This window comes from Tupaia chinensis, unplaced genomic scaffold (assembly GCF_000334495.1).
Source record: "Tupaia chinensis unplaced genomic scaffold, TupChi_1.0 Scaffold000047_1, whole genome shotgun sequence".
Lineage (NCBI taxonomy): Eukaryota > Metazoa > Chordata > Mammalia > Scandentia > Tupaiidae > Tupaia > Tupaia belangeri.
The window spans coordinates 1,849,805-1,859,155 of record NW_006159505.1 but is presented as its reverse complement, the minus strand read 5'-3'; the positions used below and the strand labels follow the sequence as shown (position 1 = coordinate 1,859,155).

Here is a 9,351-nt window from a genome sequence, read left to right as displayed (position 1 = left end):
AGACAGGCATTGGGACAAACAGCTTCCTCTATCTCCAGAGAGTGCACATAAATAGCAAACTAAACAACTAGCCATCCCCAGAGTGACAACTCCTCACACAACACCCACATTCCTCTTGTGTGTAACCATTGAAGTTAAAGGATATTACCTACTTTCAGCTGGTATCTCTACTCATCTACTGCATCTGAAGGAGGGTCTCCACACTTTCAGTAGGGTCCAAGAAACTCAGGCAACCACTTTAAAGGGCAGCAGATGTTATTGGCATGAGGGAATCTGCTCCCTTTTACAGGAAGATTTGAATAGTTCACCATATGCTTAGCTATCAATGCAGAAACACAAAGAATAGAAAAAAATAAGGAATTATCTCTCCTCCAAAGGAACTCACTAACTTTTCATTAACTATGGACAAAATAAAAGAAATCATGGAATGTCAAAAACAGATTTCTGAATTTGATTATAAGAAAACTCAGTGAGACCCAAGAGAACATAGATAAAACAATTCTAGGAGATGAGAACAATAATCTATGGCATGAATAAGACATTCAATATAGAGATAGACATCTTTCAAAAGAATCAAACACAAATCTTGGAGATGAAGAATATAGTACAATTCAATAAAAATTTCTGTAGAGAGAACCAACAACATGTTAGACCACGAAGAAGAGAGAATCTCTGAACTTGAATATGCATCCTTTGAAATTGTCCAAACCATCAGTAAGAAAGAAAAAAGTGTTAAAAATGAAGCTAACACTTTACCCTCCAGCTGAAACAGGTGTAGCCCAATCCCGAGCAAGCTAAGTGGTCTAAGCTGTGAGCAGAGTGGTCTCAGTTGCAAGCAGAGTGGCAGTGGTGGCCCCCCCCTCTGGAGACTACCTCTTCCCATGCCCTCACCATCGTGACCTACAAACAGTCCTGCGCATGGCATAGTGTGCATTTCTCCATCATATGCTGACCTTGACAAAGCTGCCAGAGATATTTTCTTTTTTTTTTTTTGAAGAGGTTTTTGCTATAGGGCAACAGACAGAGAGAGACAGAGAGACAGAAAGCGAGAAATCACCCCCCAGGGGGGATGGCCACACCACAATCCCTTCTCCTCTACTCTCCTCTTGGGATCTTGGGCATGCACGCACACGTGCCCAGCGTGAGTTTAAGCCACTGGGTCCGGGAATCAAACCGCAGTCGACTACGTGGGAGTCCAGTGACATAGCCATTACGCTAACTGCTGGTTCCGCCAGAGATATTTTCAGCAAAGGATTTGGTTTTAGGCTGGTGAAACTGGATGTGGAAACAAAGTCATGCCGTGGCATGGAGTTCTCAATGTCAGTTCATCTAATACAGACACTGGTAAAGTTATTAGAACCTTGGCGACCAAATATAAATGATCTGAGTAGTCTGACTTTCACAGAAAAATGAAACACTGATAACACTCTGGGAACAAATATTGCAATTGAAGACCAGATTTGCCAAGATTTGAAGTTGACATTTGATATTACCTTCTCACCAAACATGGGAAAGGAAAGAGTAAAATAAAATTCTCTTACAAGAGGGAGTGTGTAAACCTTAGGTGTGATGTTCATTTTTATTTTGCTGGACCTTCAAACCATGGTTCAGCTTTCTTTGGCTATGAGGATGGTTTGCTGGCTGCCACATGACCTTTGACAGTGCCAAATCAAAGCTGATAAGGAATACCTTTGCAGTGGCCTACAGGACTAGATACTTCAAGCTACACACTAGTGTCACTGATGGGACAGAATTTGGAGGATCAATTTATCAGAAACCATGTGAAGATCTTAACCCATCAGTAAACCTTGCTTGGACCTCAGGCACCAACTATACTCATTTTGGTAATGCAGCTTAATATCAGTTGGATCCCATTGCATCCATTTCTACACCAGTCAACAATTTTAGTTCAATTGGAGTGGGCTACACTTAGACTCTGAGGCCTGGTCTGAAGCTTACACTGTGTACTCTGGTGAATGGAAAGAGAATTGATGCTGGAGGCCACAAATTTGACCTTGCCCTGGAGTTGGAGGCTTAATCTGACTAAAAGAAACCATTGGGAATTGATATCAGATTTGGCCTTAATGTATTTCCACTGTGACCAGCAGGCCTCTCCCTACCCCAAGAAGGTGATCAAAAGAGGATGATCTAAAAGAAACCGCGGAAGTCCAGACACCAGGAAGGTGAGATCTTTGACACAGAGAAGGAGAAATACGAGATTTCAGAGCAGCACAAGATTGATCAGAAAGCTGTGGATTCGCAAATTTTGCCAAAAATCAAAGCTGTGCCTCAGCTCCAGGGCTACCTGCGATCCATGTTTGCCCTCACAAATGGAGTCTATCCTCACAAATTGGTGTTCTAGACTTTTTGCCAAGAACCTAATTAAATAACTGATTATATATATATATATATATATATATATAAAGAGGATGATCTCTAAACAATAGCTATATTTTAAATATTGAGACTGTTACTTATTAGCTGGTTTCTAGTTGAATTGGTTATCTATTGAGTCATCAGAAAAGTCATGATGCATTTTTTAATAGAAAAACATAGAACAATACATCATGACTTTTTCTGATGACCCAGTAGTTACCAGTGCTGCAGTCATGTAGTTAGCTATACATTATTTAAATACATTTAATTGTTAAATGTGATACCACCAGGGGCCAGCAGTTAGCACAATGGCTATGTCACTGAACTCCTGTGTAGTCAACTGTGGTTCGAGTCTCAGACCTGGTGGCTTAAACTCACGCCGGGCTTGTGTGCGTGTACACCCAAGATCCCAAGAGGAGAATGAAGGAGAAGGGATTGTGGTGTGGCCATCCCCCGTGAGGGGTGATTTCTCACTTTCTGTCTCTCTGTCTCTCTCTGTCTTTCTGGCGAGTGCACGTGCCCTATAGCAAAAAAATAATAATAATAATAAATTTTTTTTAAATGTGCTACCACCAAGAATGAAATAGACCTTTATGAAAACTATGAATCTATGTTCATGTTTGTTTTTATGTTACTTTTAATATTGAATATTGCCACTGAATAAGATGGATAGTAAAAGTTTTAAAATGAGGTAAAAAACTTTTTATTAAATTTAATCATCAATAGAATTACTTTTAGTATCCCAGAATATTAAACATTATGAATAAAACAAGTATACTTTTGAAAAATGAAGTTATGGGCCAGTAGGTGATGTGGTGGTTAAGGTGCTGGAATCCCACTGGCCAACCTGGTGACTTGCTTTCTCACTTTCCATCTCTCTCTGGTCAAATTAAAACATAATAATAATAAATTAAATAATTCTTAAAGTGAATAAATAAAGATAACAGACAGGAAATCCATAAAATGATTGAATAATGGGTATACCAGAATGTGATAGACAAGAAAAGGCATGAAAACATTTCATAAGTTAGTAGCTGAAAACTTCCCTATATATATATATATATTTTTTTTTTTTTTTGTACTATAGGGCATGTGTGCTCACTGGAGAGACAGAGAGACAGGAAGCAAAAAATTATCCCCTAGGGGAATGGTCATGCTGCAATCCCTTCTCCTCCATTCTCCTCTTGGGATTTTGGGCACACACACACACACATGCCCATTGTGAGTTTTAAGCCACCAGGTCCAGGGCTCAAACTGCGATCAACTACGTGGGAGTCCAGTGACATAACTGCTATGTCATCTGCTGGTCCCAAAACTTCCCAAATTTAAAGAGAGATAAAGACATCCAAAGAACACCAAATAGATTCCACATAAGAAGATCCTCTTTGGGACCAGTAGTTGTTGTAATGGCTATGTTGCTGGACTCCCATGTAGTCAACCACAGTTCAAGTCCCGGACCCAGTGGCTTAAACTCATGTCGGGCGCATGTGTGTGTGTGCCCAAGATCCCAAGAGGACAATGGAGGAGAAGAGATTGTGGCATGGCCATCCACCTTGGGGGGCAATTTCTCGCTTACTGTCTGTCTCCCTCTGTCTTTCTGGTGAACACATGTACCCTATAGCAAAAACCTCTCAAAAAAAAAAAATTCTCTCCAAAGAACATTATAGTTAAAAGTTAAAGATAAAAATTCTAACGTGGCCAGAGATAAGTGCCTAAATACTTATAAAGGATATCTCATCAGACTAACTTCAAACCTCTCAGCAAAATCCTTACAGACCCAGAGGGAACGAGATGACATATTCAAAATTCTGAAAGATGGGGCCAGCAGGTGGCATGGTGGTTAAGGGCTCTGGACTCCTACTTAGCTGACCACAGTTCAGGTCCTGGACCTGGTGGCTTGCTTTCTCACTTTCCATCTCTCTCACTTTGCCCTTCTCTGGTCAAATTAAAATAAATAAATAAAATTTTTTAAAAATCTGAAAGAAAAACATTTTCAGCCAAGAATATTATACCTAGCAAAACTACTCTTCAAATTTGAGAGAAAAATTGGTATCAGACTAATAAAAACTGAAGGAATTCATCAATATTAGGCTGGCTTTTAAAGATATACTTAAGGGTACTATATCTGGAAATGAAAGGAAGATCAATATCACCACAAAAACATATGAAAGTATAAAATTAATCAGTAGAAGAACTACGCAAAGAAGAAAAAGAAGTAATTCAATCCCTACCAGTATGAAAACTTTCAAATGTAAAAAGATAAACAAAAACAGGGGGAAAAGGAAATAAGAAAACACAAAGCAACCAGGAACCATCCAACTAAATGGCAGGTGTAAATCTACACTTATCAACAATGTCACCGAATGTGAACAGATTAAACTCTCCAATCAAAAGATATAGACTGGTCAAGTAGATTAAAAAAACAGGAGCCCTTGGGCCAGCCCTGTAGCCTAGTGGTTATGAGAGCCATAGCCCATATGTCCAATTGCAGCTTGAATCCCAGCCCTGAAGGTTTAAAAAACACACTGGGCACATGTGTGTGGCACTTTAAATCCTGACAGAATGGAGAAAAAGATAAGAGAAGGAATTGTAGCCTGGCCACACCCCACTCGAGAGTGCTTTCTCTCTCTCTCTCTCTGTCTCTCTATCTCTCTGGCAAGTGTTGTGTCCTCTGGTAATTAGAAATAATTATTGGGGACAGCAGGTGGCATGGTGGTTAGGATGCTGTATTCCCACATAGCCAATCATGAGTCAAGACCCAGACTCGGTTAATATATCACGACAAATAAATAGATCATTTTAAAATTATTAATACATGTTTTAAATAGATACAAAATAGGAGCCCTCTATATATTTCTTACAAGAAACTATACTCATTGGTAAAGACACACACACAGACTGAGAGTGAAAGATTGGAAAAAACCATTCCATGTGGAAACAGTAACAAATTGTTGTCTTCTTTTACAAACTTTAGCTTGAAGTCTATTTTATCTGATGTTAGAATAGCAGGTCTTGCTGTATCTGTAAGAGGAGACAAAAAAGTCATTATATAGTTTTAAAAGGACTGACTTACCAGGAATATATAACAATTATAAATATGCACCCAACGGTAGAGCACACAAGTACACAAAACAAAGCCTGACAAACCTAAAGAGAGGAGACACACTGTAACACAAAAGTTCTAGGGGCTGGCACCAGCAGTTAGCGTAATGGTTATGTCGCTCGACTCCCACGTAGTCGACCGCGGTTCGCGTCCTGGACACAGTGGCTTAAAACTCATGCCAGGCGCGTGTGTGTGTGTCCAAGATCCTGAGAGGAGAATGGAGGAGAAGGAATTGTGGCGTGGCCAAACCCCTTGGGAAGTGATTTCTTGCTTTCTGTCTCTCTGTCTCTCTCTGTCTGTCTGGTGAGCGAATGCGCCCTTTAGCGAAAACCTCTCCAAATAAATAAATAAATTCTAGGGGCTTTCAACACCCCATTCACCATTGAATTGATTATCTAGATAAAAATTAAAGACGCACTAGAGTTAAATGATACTATAAACCAAATGGACCTGACAGATGTTTATAGAGCATTTCATCCACAATTTTTTAAAATTATTTTTTATTTAACTTTACTTATTTATTTAAATTTTACCGGAGAGGGACAGAGTGAGAGTGAGAGAGCGAGAGAGAGAAAGCAAGCCGCCATGTCTGGGACTCAAACAGCAGTCAGCCATATGGGAGTCCAGCACCCCCTTAACCACCATGCCACCTGCTGGCCCCCTTCCTTCACAATTTTTCAGCTTTGCATGGAACGTTCTCTAATATTGATCACATAATGGGGAACAAAATGAGCCTCTACAAGTTTAAAAGGACAGAAATAGTATCTAGCATTTTTTTTTTTTAGAGGGTTTTGCTATAGGGTGCGTGTGCTCGCCAGACAGACAGAGACAGAGAGACAGAAAGCAAGAAATCACCCCCTGGGGGGATGGCCATGCCACAATCCCTTCTCCTCCATTCTCCTCTCGGGATCTTGGGCATGCACGCACACGCGCCTGGTGTGAGTTTTAAGCTACCGGGTCTGGGACGCAAACCATGGTCAACTACGTGGGAGTCCAGCAACATGGCCATAGTGGCTTTTCTGACCACGGTGGAGTTAAACTTGAAATCAACAGCCAAAAGAACTTCCGAAAGTACACAAATACACGAAAACTAAATATCACGCTCCTGAAAAAATTTGAAACTACTGAAGAAATTTAAAATAAAATTGAAAAGTTTCTTGAAACAAATGTTAATTAAACTATGACACTCCAAAATCTTTGAGATACCATAAAAGCAGTACTCAGAAAAGTTTATAGTAAATAGTGCTCACAAGAAAAAAAAAAAATAGGAAGATGGCAAATAAGGGACCCAACAGTGTTGTAGATTTCTATTAGCTTATAAATCATTCTCTGTCACCTGTAATGTTTATTCTGGTAGGAGATGAAGTGTCAGTAATGGTGTAAACTCTCCCTGCTGGTCCAAAAACCCAAGTGCAATGGGACTCTGATTAGGCCACCCATTTACCAAGGGGCTGTGGCATGTGGTATCATCTTCAATGTTGAGCTACCATAATTCTAATTTTATGGTAATTCTCTCTTTTAAAATGCCAAAAATGAGTGATGGGAGGAATAGCAACATCTGCTTTGTGGATTGACAGAGAGTTACAATATGTCTGGCTTTAAGTCTCTAGAGACCCAACGCATAATCAGTTTAAATGTGGTAAATACATCAAAAAATCTTACAACAATTGTAATAATTTGTCGTATTGAGTCAAAAAGAGAAGCCTTAGTCTGAGGGCAGTCAACTAAACAAGTATATGTAAGGGTCATCCATCCGTCCATCTTGCATCCATTTATACTATTGTGCAATCTTACCTAGCCAGGTTTCTACTGCTCCAGAAGTGTTAATGTAGCAGTGTTGGTGACTAAACGTGGCCCTCCTTGTCTGGCTAATAAATAATCCAACGTTATTCAGTTATGCAGAGCCATACAGGTGGGCCAGCAGGTGGCATGGTGGTTAAGGTGCTGAACTCTCACACGGGTGATCGCGGACTGAGTCCCAGACCCAGAGGCTTGAAACTCTTGCCAGGCAGGTGGGAGTGTGTGCCCAAAGTCCTGAGAGGAGAATGGAGGAGAGGGGATTGCAGCCTGGTCATCCCTCCTCAGGGATGATTTCTCACTTTCTCTCTGGTGAGCTCATGTACACTATCGCAAAAAACTCTCTCAAACAAACAAAACACACAGGCTAATGACTCTAAAGACTTTTGTTGTGATATAATGCTTTTTGCCATGTCTTCATCAATTTGCCCCATGGTGGTGAACAGATTGTGTACTATGTCTCTATTAACATCACACGTGGTGAAAAAAAAAAAAAGGCCAATAAGAGCCTGTTCTGTATTATCATCATATTTAGCTAACATCTCTCTTTTAAAATGCCAAAAATGAGTGATGGGAGGAATAGCAACATCTGCTTTGTGGATTGACAGAGAGTTACAAAATGTCTTAATATACAGGACTCTACTGTCTTCCAGCTATCCAAAGCTCGATGTGCCCTTCACTGTGTTGGAGGGTCTGTTCTTATGTCACAGACAAAAATGAAGCCTGTCAGAACACAGGTTACTCCTGTAGGCTACCTTCACTAGTGGTATCCTTCCTGGGTAAAGTAAAAAGCACTTTATAAAACCAAGTGTGTCTCTGTTTAGACCCCCAAAATCCAACTGAAAGAACACATATACAAAGTTGGGCCCTACTTCTTCAGTTATGTATCTGTTGATCCAGTAGGAGTAGGATCATGGAGGGACAGAGTTAAGAAAGTTGTTGGGAAGAGAGCGAATGTTGGACAATGTAAAACAGTATGAAAAGGGCTGTTCCCCGAGTAATCTTTACTCAAAACGTTAAGTCTAATGAGAAGAGATCTGGAATGCTAGGGACTGAATTGAAAGTGGTAATTGGGATCACCACTGTATCGTTCATGTATTGACTGAGGGATCTTGTGGCAGGTTCAACAATCTGTTCAGTTTCCCGCCCTAGCCACATATCATGATAATTTAACTACAGTGTTACCTTACCAAGCTTGAGACAGGGTGAAAAAGAGAAAACAGTGGTAGAATGGAGACATTCTACAACTTAAATCAAGCAATATGTCTAATACATATCACTTGCGAAACTATAAATTAGCACTGACTTGAAAAAGCAAGTATTTCTAAAATGAAAACAAATAAATAAACAAAATGAAACAAAGAACAAGAATCCAAATAGTTTAGCCATGTGATTGTGAGGTATAAAAGTCTGGGCCACTGATCTTGGGAGTGATCGGTCCACACAATTTGTATTTTTCTCATCTTTTTTTTTTTTTTTAAGATTTATTTATTTATTTAATTCTATTTGTTATTTTTATTTTTTAATTTGACCAGAGAGAGACAGAAAGAGATTTTTTTGAGACAGAAAGAGAGAGGTAGGGAAAGTGAAAGCAAGCAGCCAGGTCTGGGACTCAAATCGCAGTCAGTCATGTGGGAGTCCAGCACCCCAACCACTACACCACCCACAAACCCCTTCTCATCTTGATCTGAAGAACAAGGTGATTAGTTAAGAGTCAGCTTCAGTAGTAATCACCAGTGGGCATGGAGGACCACTTTGGATGAGATACCTTTTTAAAGTGAGAAATGTGAATCCAAGTCAATGCCCTGAAGTTTGGCTGCATAATTAATAGCATTGAATGTCTCCCAATGGAGTTGGAAGGAATCTTTAATGTGATGATGTTTCCGATAGAAAACATCTCCAGGTTGGTGACTGCGGTCTTTGACATCTTTGTCTCTCAGGAGCTTGCTGTTGATGGAATCCTTTAAATTATTTGTTTATTAGATGGACTTTATTTGATTATTTTAAAAATTTGCCAGGGGGTGTGTGTGCTCAGCAGTCAGAGACAGAGCTCAAGAGGAGAAAGCTACCCGATA

The 9,351-nt window shown here is 39.9% G+C and overlaps 1 pseudogene; it reads left to right on the top strand.

The window, feature by feature from the left end:
• Positions 1–644: 644 nt before the first annotated feature.
• LOC102486365 (voltage-dependent anion-selective channel protein 2 pseudogene) lies at positions 645–2,038 on the top strand (annotated as a pseudogene).
• Positions 2,039–9,351: the final 7,313 nt, after the last annotated feature.